The 18,584-nt window shown below is 41.8% G+C and overlaps 1 long non-coding RNA gene across 2 annotated transcripts in view; it reads left to right on the plus strand.

Moving 5' to 3' along the window:
• LOC141767904 (uncharacterized) overlaps positions 1–13,671 on the plus strand; it is a 46,908-nt gene extending 33,237 nt beyond the window's left edge. The window contains exon 4 of one of the 2 annotated variants that reach the window (XR_012593962.1): positions 13,010–13,671. This is a non-coding gene — a long non-coding RNA (uncharacterized LOC141767904). The remainder of the gene's footprint in view (positions 1–13,009) is intronic. The other variant, XR_012593961.1, reaches the window with a different exon arrangement.
• The last annotated feature ends 4,913 nt before the right edge of the window (positions 13,672–18,584 follow it).

Consider the following 18,584-nt stretch of genomic DNA (forward strand, 5'->3'; position numbering starts at 1 on the left):
TAATAACAGTTATAGCCATGTGTGTGCGGCAATTATGCATAATGCAGCACAAAGAGAACCGGCAGGATGGCACAGTAGACCTTGCTTTGGGTGGACGTAGTGCATGTGCATGAATATAGTAGTGTGTGTGTGTGTGTGTGTGTCAGAGCAGAGTGACAATATCCACTCTTTCCATTCTCATAGTAGGGGTGTAAGAAAATATCCAAAATATTGGATAACGCGATAATATGTTTTGCAATCCTCAAAAACACAGTATTGATTTTCAATTAATAGTTTACATGCATGACTCAGTCAATACTTTATTTAATTTGCAAAGAGATGTGCCATATGTGTCCTCTCACAGTAGTGCTATGATGTTGGATGTTACAGGGACTGTGATAAATCCAAATGCAGATCCCACTGTTCTGATTGCATAAAAAAGTAAAGATTTTTTAACTCAGATTTTATGCATATGGTGGTGTGTTCTTTTTATTATGACAGTTTTTCTTAAATTAGATTAAAAAAATCGCAATGTATCGCCTTGCTTACAGTATCGCAATATATTGAATCGTAACCCCTGTATCATGATACGTATCGTATCACCAGATTATTGCCAATACACAGCCCTAGCTCATAGGCAGTAAATCCAAATACTTTTGACAGCAAAGCCGCATATTGGACTCTTTCACATGCGTCCTATGCTCGAGGATTTATAACTAAAAGATTTTCACAAATTTCTTGATTACATGTAGGGCTGACCCGAATGCTTCGAAGCTTCAACCGTTGCCATGGTTATCAACCTCCAAATCAGTATTCAAATGCTTTGTTTTTTTGTTTTTTTTATATATATATAAGTATTAGGGCTGTGTATTGGCAATAATCTGGCAATACAATACGTATCATGATACAGGGATAACAATTATATATATATTGCGATATATTGCGATACTGTAAGCAAGGCAATATATTGCGATTTTTTTAAATCTAATTGTAGGCAAACATAGTATCAAGAACACACCACCATATGCATAAAATATGAGTAAAACAAGTTCATTTTTTAATGCAATCAGAACAGTGGGATCTGCATTTGCATTTATCAAAGTCCCTGTAACATCATAGCACTACTTTGCAAATGACATAAAGCATTGAATGAGTTAATCTTTGCATGTAAACTATTACTTAAAAATCGATACTGTGTATTTGAGAATCAATACAGTATCACAAAACATAATATCGTGATATTCTATATTTTCAAAAAAAATGTACAGCCCTATGTGTGTAATAATAACGTATACGTCCCAAAATAGCCCATGAAATAAAGAATAATCCCCCCAACATTATTCATTATTCATATTCAACATTAATTATTATTAGTGATTTCTCAAACAGATATCGCTGTTTTTTATGAGTAGAGGTGCGTGTGTGTAGAGTAGTGCGGCAGCGGCCTAATTACATGAATGATGGTGATCTGTCTAAATAATGAATATTATTGAAAGAATAGTAAAATCCTTTTTGTTAAAGACTAAAAAGTTATTATAATAAGATTGTTGCATGATTAAAAACATCATCTGGTTTTTAAATTAGTGAAATTAGTGAAATTATCTCCCAACAAATGAAGATCAAAATTTTAATATGGCCTCAACACTTATACTCAGACAGTTTTGATTAATTATATAAACCCAGTATTTAGAGGTACATTTACTAATCATTTGGCAGAGCGGCTTGAATGTGGACGTTTCATTTGTGTGTGTGATTGTCGTCCAGTCCACTGCAGCTTTTTCTCATTCAGACTGCCCACTGCTTTTTATTTGCTTAGGTATTGATTGAATGTGTTCCACCCACTGAAGTAATAGTTGCTGAAAGCATTTACAGCCATCGCTCAATTTATCCTGGCCCGTTCCACATGTCTGTCTTTCTTTGAGACAAATAAGTGATCGGTTCTTTCTCGCAACACTTTATCATTCAAATGAAAGGTGTGTTGATGTGTTTAGATACAGCACAAAAGGTGAATTGGTCAACTAACTCATATGAAGATTTTCCTTATATGATGTTAGCATAGCAGTAACCGTTTATGTGATGACATTTTATTTTGAAGAGATTGAATGGCATTTTATTTTGAAGAGATTGCTGAGTCCAAATGATCAGAAAAGTCTTTTTTTAATCCACATTTTTAATTTTTCACACAAAATATTTGGAATATATATCAATAACAATGCTCATTGTCTTCGCCTTACAAGTGGGTCTGTCAATCTATTCAAATATTTAATCGCAATTAATCACATGGTTATCTATAGTTAATTGCAATAAATCACAATTTTTTTTGTCTGTTCAAGATGTACATTAAAGTAAGATTTTTCAAGTATTTAATACTCTTATCAACATGGGAGTGTGCAAATATGCTGCTTTATGCAAATGCATGTATATATTTATTACTGTAAATCAATTAACAACACAAAACAATGACACATATTGTCACAGTACCTGTGAGGCTTTCTGGACAATAATATAATAACCCTTGCATTAACTTTGACAGCCCTAGATAAAAGCTAAATATTCTACCCATTATTTATGACAAATTAAGTGCTTTGACATTTTGTATTTGTAATCTTTCCAATAATTCTGACAATTAAGACATCAATTTGTTGAACAGATTTCATCTCTGTAATTAAATTTTTTTAGGAGCAACACTTTTCCTGCTTCTGTATGTAGCAACAACCATTTTATTTGTCGAGATGCACTTGGTAGACCAAAATAAAAGAATTGCATTGATACTCAACCAAATTCTTCGTGTGAAACTACCCTCCTTAGGAAGTAATTCCTGAGTCAAGTGTTGCTGCTGCTGCTGCTGTTTCCTCAGAGCTGCAACACTGAGCCCCAAGTCTGATTATAGACTCAGGGAAAAACAGTCAGGCATTTATCCAAGTCACTGATTATGTCATTTCAACAGGCTGCAAACACTCAGACGGGCTAGACAGCTCTGAGGGGAGAATTATGAAGCCGTAGTGGGATGGAGGCTGTATGAAAAGGAAATGAAAATGGAGTAGTGCTGTATGTGTGATTAAACTGCCTGCTCGCCTGCAAAAGGCCACGCTGCTGTAGCACAGGCCTGAGATTTGGCCGTAATGAAAATGTGAAGGTGGAGGGGTTTGAACCCCCTCAATGATGCGTATGAGCACACACACACACACACACTCACATACATTATACAGCGTACGTATGTGCTCAGGCTGAATGGTTTATACGAGCCGTTGAGAGAGACTGCGGATGCAATTTGAGGCGTAAAGCAGAGAGGAATAATATTGTGTGGAATTAACGAAAAGCTCCCTGAATTGAAAATAAAACATTCGGATTAATGTTTCGCAGGTAATTCATACAAAGCGCAGAAAATCCTGGGATTGTTGTTGCCCTTAGAAACAGACAGACCCGACCACATAAATATTAAATTGCACCATTCAGATGCAGACACGGCACCCCAGTCATCAAGCGTGGGAACGGGCTACGTGATTAGGGGACGGTGGAGGGGGTGGCGGTTAGTTCACGGCTAGACGCCCCAGCTGCACTGACTTCCATTCAGAAACAGGTTAGGAGGGACCTCAGGGGTCAAGGTCAGGGGTGTGGGGGGGTATCAATGCAGCGTAGAGTGATGTGTGTGTGTGTGTGCGGTTCATCTGCCGTTCATCCCCGGCTGGCTGGCTGGCTGGCTGTCTGACTCTCCGAAAGCTGCCTCCGTGTTTGCTTATTTTATAAGCTGCTTCTTATTGCTTCGCTTCAGGGACAACTTGAGCTGAGAAGCCGGGGGTACCCAACCCCCTTCAGTCAGCCTCTGGCCAGTCTCCAGTCGGCCTCGAGCCAAAATCCAGCCAGAAATCAGTCCTCCAACCCCCTGGTCAAACAACCCCCAGCCAAACCCAGTCAGACACTTTGACAGCCCCCCTGTCTGTCTCAGTCTGCTGCCTCCTGTAATTTAACATGTCGGCTCGGGGTTCATCGCATGTGCACGGCACGCCACAATCAAAATGTCATTCATTGCATGTGAATGCTTTAGCTGGGTCCATACGGAAATCATTTTAAAGCATCACATTTTTAAAAAATTCTGTTCTGATCTTCCTGCATCTTATGTTGGTCCATTTGCTAATTTCATACGTTGCCTCGCCATGTGTCACATTTTCTTGATGAAGCCGCCCCGTCAATAGCAATCCTCTTTATTGGTGAAATGCAGCTGGGCACTGTATCATTGCCATTTCATCAAATCATGTGAGAGGCGAGTGCGCGAGCTTGCGGCACGTTACGGCTCTTTTGAAATAAACAGTGTAAGCCCTTTAAGAGGAGGGACTGCAGCACACGAGGAGAGGAGAGGAGAGGAAGAGGGTATGTGGAAAAGAGAGAGGGGAGAGAGATGGAGGGGAGCAGAGACACAAGCTAACCCACCCTGCGGTAGCCTGCCTCCATTCTTCATCGGGGACTTATGCTTCATTAGACTGTCTGAAAGAAAGACCCGCTTTCCCTCATCACCTCAATAGACTAGTCCCCTTTCTCTTCCATAGCCTGGAGGGTTCTCCTCTGAAAACCCACCTCCCTTACCCCCTGTTTTCCTCCTCATTTCTGCCTCCGTCTTCTAATCGTCTCAACTCGCGCTGAAATCAAGCTTAGTAACGGCAGTTTTGTGAGCCCCTCTGGTCCGCCAACCCACCCCCCCCCCTCCATCCTCCTATCATCCTCCGATCCCCACCAGCTCCCCTTCTCTGCTCATTCACTCACCTTGGTCAGACACACCACCCACCCACTGCTTAAATCCCTATCAGCATGTCAAGTAAATGTCTGCCCAGCTGGGGTTGACACACACACACACACACACACATGCTGAAATATAAATGCACTGCACACACAATCTTTTGCTTGCTTCTGGGGTTTAGCCTTCCTCCCTGCTGACCCTTTTCACCCGTGTTTTGCTCTCTTCCCCTTCTCGCCGCCTCTCTTTCCCCCTCTGCCTCTCCTCAGGCACTGATCTGACAGGATGGTTTGGCTAGCTGACTATATCTGCAAGAGGTTTATCACAGGGCTTCACCGCGCTCCACTGTTGCCTACCTGTTTTTTTTTTTTATTTTCAAAATTAAAGTGCTTTTTCCAAAATGCCGCTGCGTACCTTAGGCCATGCTCACCTTTACATCCCATCTATTTGATTAAAAGGTTACTGGGATCCTATCCTCTAAATTTGTTACAGTAAAATCTGGTCAGTTTATCTCCTAATAAAATCTGGAGCCAAAATATCTCTGCTGTGTGTTACGGAATAAGGTCTCATATCTGCAGTATTTTGAAGTCACTCTACTACCAAATATCCTTGCAGGGTTTATTTTTCCCAGAGGGAAGCAAAAAAAAAATCACCCAGGAACATTCTTCATCTCTTCAAGTTTCCCCCATACTGCATATTTTAGATAGATAAATAGATATCACAATACTTTTGCACTATCTACCTCCGTTATACCATAGTTTTTTTACAAAACCAGCAGGATTAAGATATTTATTATATGCAGATTTGCCTTTTGAAAGCGCTTTTGTGTTTGTCTCATGAGTGTCAGCATCTCAGTTAAGGCAAAGTGGTCTCCTTGTTCGTCTAAATTGTCACAAACTTATTCTTGATCAAATCTCATACCAGCCGGAGTCTCAATCTCATGGGCTGTAAAAATTATTTGTGTTTATTTTGCTCTCACAGCGCTATATTCTATCTGTATTATTCCCCTGCATGGTTCATATACGCTGCTGATGTCATTAACATAAAGGGGGGACAGGGAACACTGAGCTCCCAGCAGCTCTTCCCTGTTTCTTCGCGGAATAAAGTGACCGTTTCCCATTTTTATTTCCCCCCCCCCTCCTCCTCCTCCTCCCGTCTCCGCATCACATTTCAATCATTACCCTGATTTTTGGGGACAATGACGAGCACGCTGCATTCTCAGCAGTTGTCAACGTAGCACAATTTTTATGTAAATGTATTCAGATGCATTCTCAGCCGCGTAGACCATCATCTCCGCCGGGTGGTGGCGGTGGTGGAGGCTGTTCAGTCACATTTCCTTTCTGAAAAACGTGCAACACGGCTGGTGAAGCACAACGGCGAGGTGGACCCCTGCCAACAAGCCTGAGAAACCCCTATTAAACCCTATGTTTATATTGGGGCTGTGATTTACAAATGTGCGTTTTCTTGCCTTTAGGCGTGTGCAACCCCCCCACTCCCCCATGCCGTTCTGCTTTTTTCATCAGGCGCACAGCAGACAGCAATAGCATTGCGAGGACGGGGTCCTTGCTGCATGTGCACGGCGAGATGGGGAAGGGGAGGGGAGCGCGAGAGCGAGATGAGGAGGTGTGTGTGTGTGTGCATTTTCATCTTAGTGGGTGCTCTTCTCTGGAGCCCAGAGCTCTGCTCATATTGAGATATTTCCTGAGCGCGTTGACACAATTACACACACACACACGCACACACACACACGCACACACGCACACGCACACGCACACACACTCTGTTCCTTTGTGAACAGCTGTGCTCCTCAGCTCTGGTTCATCTCTAATGTTCTGAACTTGACTCTCAGCAAGTTCATTGTTATTCATTTCACTGTCATCCTGAGCGCCCTGTGAGACTGACTAAGACTGCAGCCCAGGTTTCCCAGGCAGGACTGTTTGTCACACACACACACACAAACCTATTGTTTCAGCAGCAGGATGTCTGTAGTCCTCTGGGTAAACGTGTGTGCTGACTGTATCAGAGGACACCGTGCGACGGTGCAGTTTGTCAATGACCTGGTTCTGCTGCATCCAACTACTGCAAAGTTCACTTCTCAGGTGATTAGATGCAGCGAGAGCAGGTGTTCACAGTCCCCCGCATAGGATTATATTGTCTTTATTTTGGCGAGGCGGCAAGGGTGCTAATAATTTTCATTTGTGTTTATTTCGTGTCACATAAAACCAAATACTGACTCAAATGTTTTTGGGTGCTTGCTGTCATTACTTTAAAGTTTTCTAATATCCCTTGAAAACAAAAAACAACCTCTTCAACCTTCTTTTTTCTCTCTTATTCTGTTGCCCTTCACCGTCTCCTTTCTTTCTTTCTTCTTTTTTTTTTTTACTTTCTCCGTCTGGCGCAAGAAAACCAGGGGCTGCAGTTTGCTTAGCTGAGTCCATAAAGAGGCGTTTTAAAAAGCTGTGTTAACAGACCAACAAAGCTTTAAATGTGCCCCCCTCTGTGAGGGGGTGGTTCCCATAGGGATGTAGCGTGGCGCTCCATTGGTAGGCCTCTATCCGGCCTCTCATTCAACCCAACGCTCAGTCACGGCCACTTATGGTAGGAGGGAAAATCACACAATTCAGCCCAGGCCTGATCCAATGACATGTTTTTTTAATGAGGTGGCTCTATGTCTTTGTTTGGGCACCAAATTCAAGTCCAGACCTGAGCAGGTCCTGCTGAATAAGATGCAAGGCCATGGCCGGACAAAAAAAAAAGCACAGAGCTTGGCTTCTGTTGAGCCAGTGAATAGCACTCCACTTTGCACTGTTCCTAGAACATCCCCGGTAGCAAGCATGTCGATTCTGAGAATTTATACAAAAGTTTCATTTGTTATCGACAGTTTTTACAGTGTTTGTTCAGTGTCATCTGTATAAATATTAGGGATGGGGAGAAAATCGATTCACCTATGTATCGTGATTTTTTTTTTTACAAATTTGAAATAGATTTTTTAAAGCCAGAATGGATATATTTGCTTCATTGAGTCCATACGGATGTAGAAGGAAGCTACCGCTTTTATTGTTGTAGTCTGAGTAACGTGACGTTATATCCGTTCCGTATCGGTCAACCAAAACAAACTGAAGCTGCCCGCAATAAGGAAGTACGAAACAGCGGAGGGTCCACGTGGATATTACTTGAACCCTCACACATTAAATCCAAAGTGGTGAACACTACACATCCAGTAAAGTATGGAAACACTTTGGGTTTCACACATTGCCAGGAAAAACAGAGCTAGACATCACGGCTAAAACAGCATGCTAACTCTGTCATGGACAGGAAATGTTATTGTATTGCGGTAACGTGCGGTCAAGCCAGCCGTCACTCTCATCTCTGTGGTCAAATCAGCCGACGCTACAACTGTAGAGCACCCATATACTGACATTTATGTTAAATGCATTCAAACGGCCCCGATGGAGCTGACCATGGATGTATAAAGAGAACGGAGCTGACGGGAGAGCTAGAGACGCACTTGGCGAAGTTATACACGTGTGACTATGTCCGGTTTTCAGAATAAGGTGTTAACAAAGGGAACTGTATATACAAAATACATATATGGAAATAAGATTGATTGGATTATATTCACCAGAAGTATAAAACATTACATGTCCCTTATAAATTAAAAAGAAAATACCACTAATTTGTGAGGGAAATGTCTTTATTCTTTGATTTTTGGGTTGCTGGAAAAAATGTAATAAACAATTCCTGACAATGACTGATATATTTGACTTCAGGACATCTCTGACTACATACATGATGAAAATCAAAAAAATGTACTGTATTAATTTAGATATTTTCCAAAGTAAAAGTCCCTAGAAATGTATGATAACTTTTTCCCATGGTCTAGTATTAAAACAGTTAACAAAAATTGTAATAAATAGTAATATCGAGTCGCAATACTTGTAGAATTGCAATACTTAAAAATCGCAATACATATCGAATAGGCACTCAAGTATTGTGATGGTATCAAATCGGGAGATAGGTGTAAATATTGTATAAAAGATGTAGGGTGAGAGGTGTAAATGTGCTGAAGGACAAGCTGAGAACTCTAGTTTATTTTTAACAGAATAAAGTGACGGTCAAACGAAGTGCCTGTTAGCCATTTCTAGCCCCTCCAGTTATTTCTTTCCAGGGTCATACACAAAGAGAGATTTCTTTCTCTTTCATTTTCACCGGCCTGTGTCTTTTTCAGAAAACGCCTCACCATATATCACACATATATGTGCAGGTGTCATACGGTGTGTGTACATCTGCGAGCGCGCCAGGCGCTCATTGGCTTGTATGTTCAGGGGGTGAGGACTGTCATTAAACTGTCTGCCTGCATCACCAGACTCAACCATCACCCGGCCTGGCTGTCCATTCTGCTTCTCGCTGGGCCCTCGAACAACACACACACACACACAATCACACACACACTCACACTGATTCACTTGGCCATCAGCCAGGATTCACATACACAAAGCATACAGTATGTCTCCTCACACTCCACACACAACTGATACGAGATCTGGAAGACTGACATTAATACTGATATTTTGATATTAAAGCTGCAGATAGCTAATACTTTGTGCCAGTATTTTTTTTTTTTTTATTTACTCCTCCTTTACCCCTCTTGACAAGAATATGAGCACTTCACCTGAAAATAGATTTTTTTATTTTCAGATTATTCCATTTGAAGGATTATTGGAGCCAGTATTTTACAAGAAAAAAAGCACACAAAAAAACAAATAGAGAAAAGTTGGAAAAACCGGCGTATTAAAACGAAAACGATCTCCGACCAGATGAGCGTTTTAGGGACGTTTCAGAATTAATCTCCGTCCATACTACCGCGTCTAAAAACACATATCATATGACATTCATGTACACTGGGCATGTGCGTGACAACCAGTAAAGTCAAGAGGAAAAACAGAATAGACTCTTCTTTTTTCTCAGTGGTGTAAAAAATGGTCGGCAAACGCTGCTTTGTTTCATGTATGTATCATAACAACGGCTTGTATATCCGCCGCCGGTTTCCCTTTTTGAATGACGAATACAGAATACCATCGCCTGCTGGTGTGGAGATGTATTTCCTCTCACCAAGGCGCAGAACGTCCGTGCTAACTGGCCGTCGGCTGTAGTCTTTGCGGTGTGTTCGGGTGCAACTTCACAGCCAAAACAAAGGCGACGTGAGGCGACGCAACAGTCGGCCTTCGTCGCCGCTAGTTCTCTGATGTCGGGTTGATGTGTCCTCAGCTTCTGGGGATTTTTATAGGGATACCTTAGGGTGGTGGTCCCAACCCAAGGTTTGGAGTCACTGTTGTAGCTCATTGTGTGACACTAATTGAGTAATCAAAAGTCTTCTAGGGTGGATTAGTAGTTTCATAAGGCAAGGTTACCACATAATTGTATTTACTAATTAATAACAACAATAAGCTAAATTCATTAAATTCATTAAAATTAAGTAAATTTAAAAAAAAGCGAAATAAATAAGATAAATACGGCCAATATTGGACTAACACCACAACACACGACTCTGTCCCAATGAATCTTCCTGCCTGGATGCTGAAGTACTCTTCTAGCCTCTCATACAACCGACCATTCAGCCGGGCTACTTGTCCCTGATTTAGTCCGACTCTGCTCACGTTCAAGGCTGTGGTAATGGGGAATTAGAATGCAGAGCAGCAGACGGACGGCTCTGTGGATCAAATAGGTAGCCAGACTGGAGAAGAAGGCTGGAGTGAGGGTGGGGGGGGGGGGAGCATCTCTAGCAGAGAGGGAGTTAAGCGCATGGCCTCTCTCTCACTTCTCCTCCTCCTGCTCCCCTTTATCGCCTCGTTCCCCATGCCCCGTCCCAAACCTTAATGGGACGTCAGACGGACAGCCTCGCCTGAATTGAGCAGGGAGAGCACCCCCCCCCCCCCTCCCTTGTTGTCTCTGCAAAAAAAAAAAAAGAGCCTCCCCATCCCCCCTACCTTCCCCCATGCCCCTCTTGCGCTCACACAGCTAGCACCCATAGCTGCTCCCCTCGGTTCTCAGGGCTATTGAGGGGGTCCCAGACACCCTCCACTCTTCAGCCTAACGCTGCATAAATTAGGCCCGTCTCCCTGGTGTCTCGTCAGCCGGTCGGGGCACCCCTGGCCCCGGGTCTGCCGTCTCCCAATCTGCTGCTCCTTCTCCCCTCATGCTGTCACCTTCTGTCTCCCTCCACCTCCCCCATCTACTGTATCCTATCAATCCTCGACTTATTTTCACCAGACGTCCTCGAGCTAACAGTCTTCACATCTCATCTCCTTTCTTGCGTTTGTAATTTCTTCCAAAATCACTATCGCTTCCTCCCCTGCTTCGTTTTCGTCAATCCTCCACTTCCTCTTCTTCTTTTTTCACCCCCCTAAATCCCTTGACACACTCACTCCCACCTCACCTGCTTTATATTCTCCACATCCTCTCTATCTATCTCTACTTTTCTTATCCTCCCAGCACTGTGTTACCCAGATCAACCGAGCACTCTTCCTCTCCTCTCCTTTTCAACCAGGATATTGTTTACATCTGTCTTGCTAATCACTGGCAGAGCCTCTCTAGACCTCACAGATGTTGCAATAATACAGGGGATTAGCAGGCTTAACACTGGGGCTTATTTGGGGAGTTTTTCCCGGTGGCCTGGCAGCGAAGCCCGTCAGCTCCTCTGAATTTGACCTTTTTTTTTTCTGTTTCACTCTGTGCTGAGATCCTGCAGTCCCGCTTCGCTTTGATTTGTGATTTGAACGTCTGGCATGCTGATGTTGTTTTATCCAGATTGGTGCTCTGGGCTCTCACTTCCTGCAGCTACATCAGTGCTTGGGTTAAATGCAATTAAAGAGCTAAACTGCTTGACATATGACCGGGAGATTTAGTTACAAACAATACTCTTTTTTTAGCTGCTCTTTCACCTGGTGCAGTTTGAACATTTTAAATACCCATAAATCACCCGTGCATATTCATACCCTTCACATTTTACAATATTTTAGCAGTTATAGCTGCCTTGCCTATTCTATTTGTATTTCCTGGGGCTCCTTTATCCTGTATCCATGTAGCACCCAATTCAACTGTTGTCAGGCCATTAAATAGGTGTTATCAGTCGCAATAAGCTCCATAGATGTGGGTCAGTAGGGGCCTACTACACCTACTAGGTTGTAAAAGTGAAAGTGAAACTTAAAAACAACACGTAAAACTGAATGAAACGTCAGATTTACAACACAAAGAAAAAGGCTTCTTTAGGTTTAGGCAACAAAACTACAACTTCTTTAGGTTTAGGCAACAAAAACAGTCAAGTTTATGGAAAAACACTGGGTTTTGGGTTAAAATAACTACGAACACAAAGACACATTGTTGGTTTCACATAGGAGACTCTGGTCTCCTGGGTGAACGCCCTGTGTTTTTTGTCCCATCCATCGTCCCTGACCAACCCTTATGGAGTTTCACACTGTCTATACTACAGCTCCCAGCACAGTGTTAGCTGCTTCCTCTGCTCACCATGGTGACGCATGAACCTCCCAGGTCTCCTCTGCTCTCCTCTTTAACCCAGAGCTGAGAGATAATTAGATGGCCTTCTCAGACTCAGCATCTCTGCTGCTTCTCTCCGCGTCATGCAGTGCAACCGAGTCCTGTTTTATGACCAAGCAGATCCAGTCAGTGTGTGTGTGTGTGTTTGGGGTCAATGTATTTCTGTCTGGATCCTAATCCCAAAGGTGATATTAGTCTGGTAGGGGGCAGCCCATCCCCCCTCTGTGTGTGTGTGTGTGTGTGTGTGTGTGTGTGTGTGTGTGCGTTGGTGCTGCAGGCGTTGGGGTCAGCCAGGAAGCCCAGACAGGCTCTACCTAGACCTTTGACCCATGACTGTCTGCTAGCTCAGGGGTCATGCACACCATTGATACAGACAGCTGATAGACGCACAAACAAACGTACATGCACAAATGCACAGCCTACACCCACCCCCTCTCCCCCCCACCCCCATCCCTCCCCCCTGCTGTAGTAAACATTAACAGTTTGGTGCGTCTGGAGAGATGATGACACAAAAACAGCGTCATCCCAGCTGGCTGTATGCAGCGAGCCCATGTGTGCATGTGATATAAGCACAGATTGTGAGTCCTCTTTCTAGAGCTGCACCTGGCTACTCCCTGCCTAACGTTTAATTTAATGTTGTTTATGGACATCCAGAATTTGGGAATATTACTGGAATGATTGCACAATGTGAGGAGTCTTCTTTTCACTAATCACTCTTTTTTTTTTTATTTGCTCATGTCTTCACAGATGCAGCCAGTCAGGAATGAGATGCAAAGCAGTGATTTACCGTTGGACCTTACTCTAACAAAGCACACTATTTGTCGTCAATTTCTGTGAACATGTGTAGCCTCGGCCACATATGGAAAACGCCACCTCTACACCTGCAAGAACAGTCAGTTAGACACACATCATTAGAGTCTGATTATCAGTTGTCTGGTGTGCAGTCTTTGTGGATGCGGACAGGTAAGTCGGAACCGCTTCTAAAAGGTAAGTGTAAAAGGTTGGATCAATTTAAGAGCTGTCTGAAGTGTAAAATGGAGCTGCCGAGCAATATTTTCCTGAATTAGTTTCATTAGATGTGAATTACTATATTTGAGACCAATTTTAGGTCGGAGATTGGATGAGACCCCAAGGGGTCCTTCTTTTCACTCAGTAATTTACATTCAAGTATTTGACTGGAAAATCGTTTGACAAGAGTTTGTCGCTGTTGAATTACTTTCCTCTTTTCTGTGGGACATTATGTACACATACATATTTATACAATCTTTTTCACAGTGTAATGAACTCATTTATCATAAAATGATTGCAGAATCCCCAACGCGATGCCCTGATATGATACATATATTTTCAATAAAGTTGAACAATTTGTGAAATGAAAATTTGTCGTAGTTGTTTTTTTCCCCCTCTTCTGTTTGATTCTTGTTTGTCAGTAATGTTTGTTTTGTTGCTGAGATTACAGAGTAGCTGAACCTCACAGTGAAAGGATAAATTTGGTGACAACAAATCTAATGAAAAGACCAAAACCAAAAATTAATTGGCTTCTACCAAGAAGAATTTCCCTGTGTATCCAAAGCTTGATATATCATATTACTTTCTTTCTAGACCTTCATTGTTGTCAAAAAACAATTAAAAACACATCCGTGTGACACGTCAATGCACTGGGGTACATCTTCTTCATTACAATGAACATGACAAATCATTAAAAACTCACTTTTTCAGTGTTTGTGTACATACATTTGGGTATCTGGAGTGCCTACCGACCCACAAACTGTGAAATAAGACAACCCAGTCAGTTTTTTGTGGGCTGTCTGAATCAGAAAACATGTGATTCAACAAGCCATTCGGATTTGGCTCCACTTGCGGACTCATTAGAATATACCGTCCACAGCTTGAGAACTACCTTTGCAAAGGTGCACCATATTTTTGTCACAGGGTCAATCAGAGCAGACTGGGCTTTTTCGGGAGGGGGCCTTAAAGCGGACCCATCGCGCTTATTTTCAGGTGCATACTTGTATTTGTTTCTACTAGAACATGTTTACATGTTTCAATATTCAAAAAAACATTTTAATTTATACCGGCTGTGCTTCAGCACCTCTTTTCACCCTCTTCGGACTCCGCTCCAGCGCCGCTCGAACTAGCTTTGTTTGAGGGTGTTCCAAACTAGCTGTTAGGCAAAGTGTTTTACTTGGTGACATCACCACGTTACAGAAGAAAAGGCAGGACTTCAAGCTGTAGGGTAGAGTAACTCTCTTTGGCGTGGACTTTGGGCTTTGTAACTTTGCAAACCTTTTAAAGCTATATAACACACTAAAGGAAGTGAAAAAGCACAAAAGCATTATAGGACCAATTTAAAGAGACAGAGAATGGAGCGTTTCAGACAGAGAGTGAATACAGCTATACTCAGACACACAGTATTAGAAAAATAATGTGTTTTTTGAACATTAAAGCATGTAAACATGTTCTAGTAGAAACCCCAAATACAAGTTTGAACCTGGAAATGAGCATGATATGTCCCCTTTAAGTCAATACTGCCCGAGAGCCAAAAATACTTAAAATATTTCAAATATGTATTAATTCACAGCTGAACGCAATCCCTCACAAATACACTATTTATTCCTGTTTGAATGACGTTTGCAAAAAACTACAGTACCCAGCTGTTTTAGCATTTTTGTTTGCCTTTTTAAAAAATGAAACTATATATTCCGACGTCAGTGGGATTGGGGCTGAGAGCCACAGACGGTAAAGGTGTAAGGAAATCGGAAAGTATTAAGAGATGATCCAACAAATTGTTGCTTTTGTAGACAATAACAAAAATATAGAATATCGCCTGCCATCAATGTTTCTAGTATCACGTAAAGATGCGGTATGAGAAGCGATGGGAGCCTGTTCACTTCGATTACTCTGATTATTCCAGCAGTGGCTGAAGGGTTGGAAGGGTAACAGTTAAACCTAGTGGCCTAAATCTGTGGTGTCAATTAGGTGCCTTTGTGTGTGAGCAGCAGGGGTGTTGAAGCAAGTTGCTGGAGCTGAAGGAAACTCTGAACAATGATACACATTCATAACCACACACACACACACACAGCTCCTATGTTTTGTGGGGATCACACCTCCTTTTGTTTTCCCCCAACAGCCAGTAGAGGCGATGCCCCAGTGCCCCCAGTGTGCTCCACTGCTCTGGCTGAAATGGGCTCCCTGCTGCCCCCCCACTCTCGCCCCAACAACACTGTCCCCTCGCTCGCTCCGGGTTCCCAAACCCTCGGCCTCCCCCTGACTGGTCCTGACCTGAAATTAGGGCCAGGCAAGCCTCCCTGGCCAGGCCAGCATAAAAGGGCTGGTGTGTGTGTTTGTGTGTGTGCACCAAAAGAAAGTAGGAGATTATCCCATTCTGTGTGTCCAGCCACCAGTGCAGTATTGACCACAGCGGGCCACCCAGGGAGCGTCCAGCCAGCCGTGAGATGGCCTGATATACATGCTTACTGGCCATGCGAGATTCCCCCACTCTCACCGGGGAGAAGGCTGAAACCCTACAGGGTGGACGCTTTCTAAAGACACTGGAATCTGTACGCGCGGTGACCCACCCTCCACACACAGGGACACACACACACACACACACGCACACACATTTCAGCGCGGCCTCTGTACAGTGAAAGGCATCGCCATCAGGTCGTTTTCTGTGTCCTGTGAGGCGAGGCGGAGGTCATTGGGAAGGTGGAAAAGCTCTTTAATGGTGGGAATGATACCATAACACCTATAGATAGAGTTACGGATCATGTCACATACGGTCTGTATACAGCGTACAAATCTGACAGTGAGGTCTTGTGGTGAAAAAAACACAGCGTGAAACATTTTTAGCTTGTGTTAAAAGAATTACTTCTTTCTTTCTTCTTTTTTTTTTTTACTACTCACTAGGGCTGTCAAAGCTAACACGATTTTAGCGTAACTTGGGATTTAGCCATACTAGCTCGTTGAGAAGGAGGCTAAATAACGCTCCAAACTTATGCAAAATTCTGGCGAGGAAAAACTGGCATGGCTATTTTCAAAGGGGTCCCTGGACCTCTGACCTCAAAATATGTTTATGAAAATGGGTTCTATGGTTACCCACGAGTCTCCCCTTTACAGACATGCCCAGTTTATGATAATCACATGCAGTTTGGGGCAAGTCATAGTCAAGTCAGCAAACTGACACACTGACAGCTGTTGTTGCCTGTTGGGCTTGAGTTTGCCATGTTATGATTTGAGTATATTTTTTATGCTAAATGCAGTACCTGTGAGGGTTTCTGGACAATATTTGTCATTGTTTGTGGTGTTTATTGATTTCTAATAATAAATATATACATGCAGTTGCATAAAGCAAGCATATTTGTCCACTCCCATGTTGATAAGAGTATTAAATATGTGAAAAATCTCCCTTTAAGGTACATTTTGAACAGATAAAAAATGTCCGATTAATTTGCGATTAATCATGATTAAATATTTTAATCGATTGACAGCCCTACTATTCACACATCTATATTTATTCTTTATTTTTTATGTTTAATACGATCACTATGAAATCTATTGTAGGCCATTAATTTCCCCTGTTTTTGCTGTTCTCTGTGCCTCTTTAAAAAAAGCAAATAAAACACATTCATATATAACATTTTGTGAATCAAACGTCCAAGCTTTTACCTCACAAACAGACAGATGAATGATTATGAACACAGCCTCTCAGAGTTTATTAAAACACTTCCTAACTTGCCCACCACACTGGTTTGTTTAACAGCTCCTTTTAGTTGTAAAAGCAGCCCATTGTTGACCTTTAACAAAACCCTCAGGGGTCAACTAATTGTCTTTTAATTGCTCCGCTGTTTGTTTGCGGATGGAGAGTCTCTAACATCCTGCAACACAAAGGCCTTTAACAGCAGGACAGAGCTGCTGCACAAAGCTCACTAGCAGTAAAAACAAATAAGAGGATTTACAGGGAGGAGTGTGCATCTTTTTACTGCATGTAAACTACAATTAAGGAGTTACTCTTGTGTCACAAGAGAACCATGAAGATAATGTAATTTCATTGTTTTGATTTGCTTTACCATGACAAGCTAAATGTGTTGAAATAATAACAACCTGGAATAAAACAACAGGCTCTCATTTATAATGATAATTTTTTTTATTTTATTTTACTAGTTAAAATAATGTATATCAGGCTATTTCTGTGATGTGACGAATAAAACATATCCAACATTTTGCTGTAATAAATGTCGGCCTTTTGTTTTTCTTTTTTTTAAGCATCCATTATTTCACACACGCATTCTCTGATTAGTTAAATTTGCTCTCGAGGCGAATCACATGAACGGCACAGGAAGCAGGGGAGATTTAATTCATTAGAAAGAAGAGAAGAAGAAACAAATCGGCCGAGCACACTGAATGATTTTTTACCACAATAAATAAATTGGCCGTGATGCGTAAAAAAACTGTTGTGTTCAAATTGCACTTTAGTCATAATAACTAGTGATAGATTTCATAAATTGTGCAATTATATTTATAATTGTTTACACTGTAATATACTCCAAAATACAGTACATTTTAATAATCCAAATTGGGTTAATTAAATAGTATCTTAACCGTCCATCATAACACAGAAATAGCACACTAGTGTGGAGTGTATTCGCAGCCCTCGGGTTTGATATTAGTTTTATAATTAGATCAACTACAACACTGCAAGAATATACTACAATATACAATTCTGATTAACAAGAGGACATTAAAAACACCGTAATATGAAGCATCCATTTACATAACACAGTCCAGTGTTAATTATATCTATTTACTTTACATAATATTCATTTATGTAATGCTGACTCACTAACAACGCAATAAGCTTAAAATCATTATTACATGCAGGCAATAGTAACGAGCAAAACGACTGGAGCCAGAGCTCTTTAATAAAACATGAAACAAAGTGTTTGCCTGTCTCCAATGAGCACATATGATAAAAGGTGTATCATGTGTGGAAAAATCTGTTTATACATTGCTAAAGATATACATGTGAAGCAGTTTGATCTATTTAATTTTTTTTACATCATATTCATGCATTAGTATCCGCGGAATTTTAGTTCATAGAGTTCAGCTGTGGCCCACCGATGTGTCATCCCAGCATGCACACATACAAAATTAAAATCTTATGTAAGCGTTCTAATTTCAGACCCCAATGTGCCGTTCTCACATTCTCACGTGTAATGAAAGGCTGACTTCAGAGTCGTGTTGATGTGGAGTTAGAGCGTAAAGGGGAAGCGAAGAAAACTGTGGATGAAACCTGCAGTTTAGATTTTGCTTGTGAGTTTAA

The sequence above is a fragment of the Sebastes fasciatus genome, chromosome 5 (genome assembly GCF_043250625.1).
Source record: "Sebastes fasciatus isolate fSebFas1 chromosome 5, fSebFas1.pri, whole genome shotgun sequence".
NCBI lineage: Eukaryota > Metazoa > Chordata > Actinopteri > Perciformes > Sebastidae > Sebastes > Sebastes fasciatus.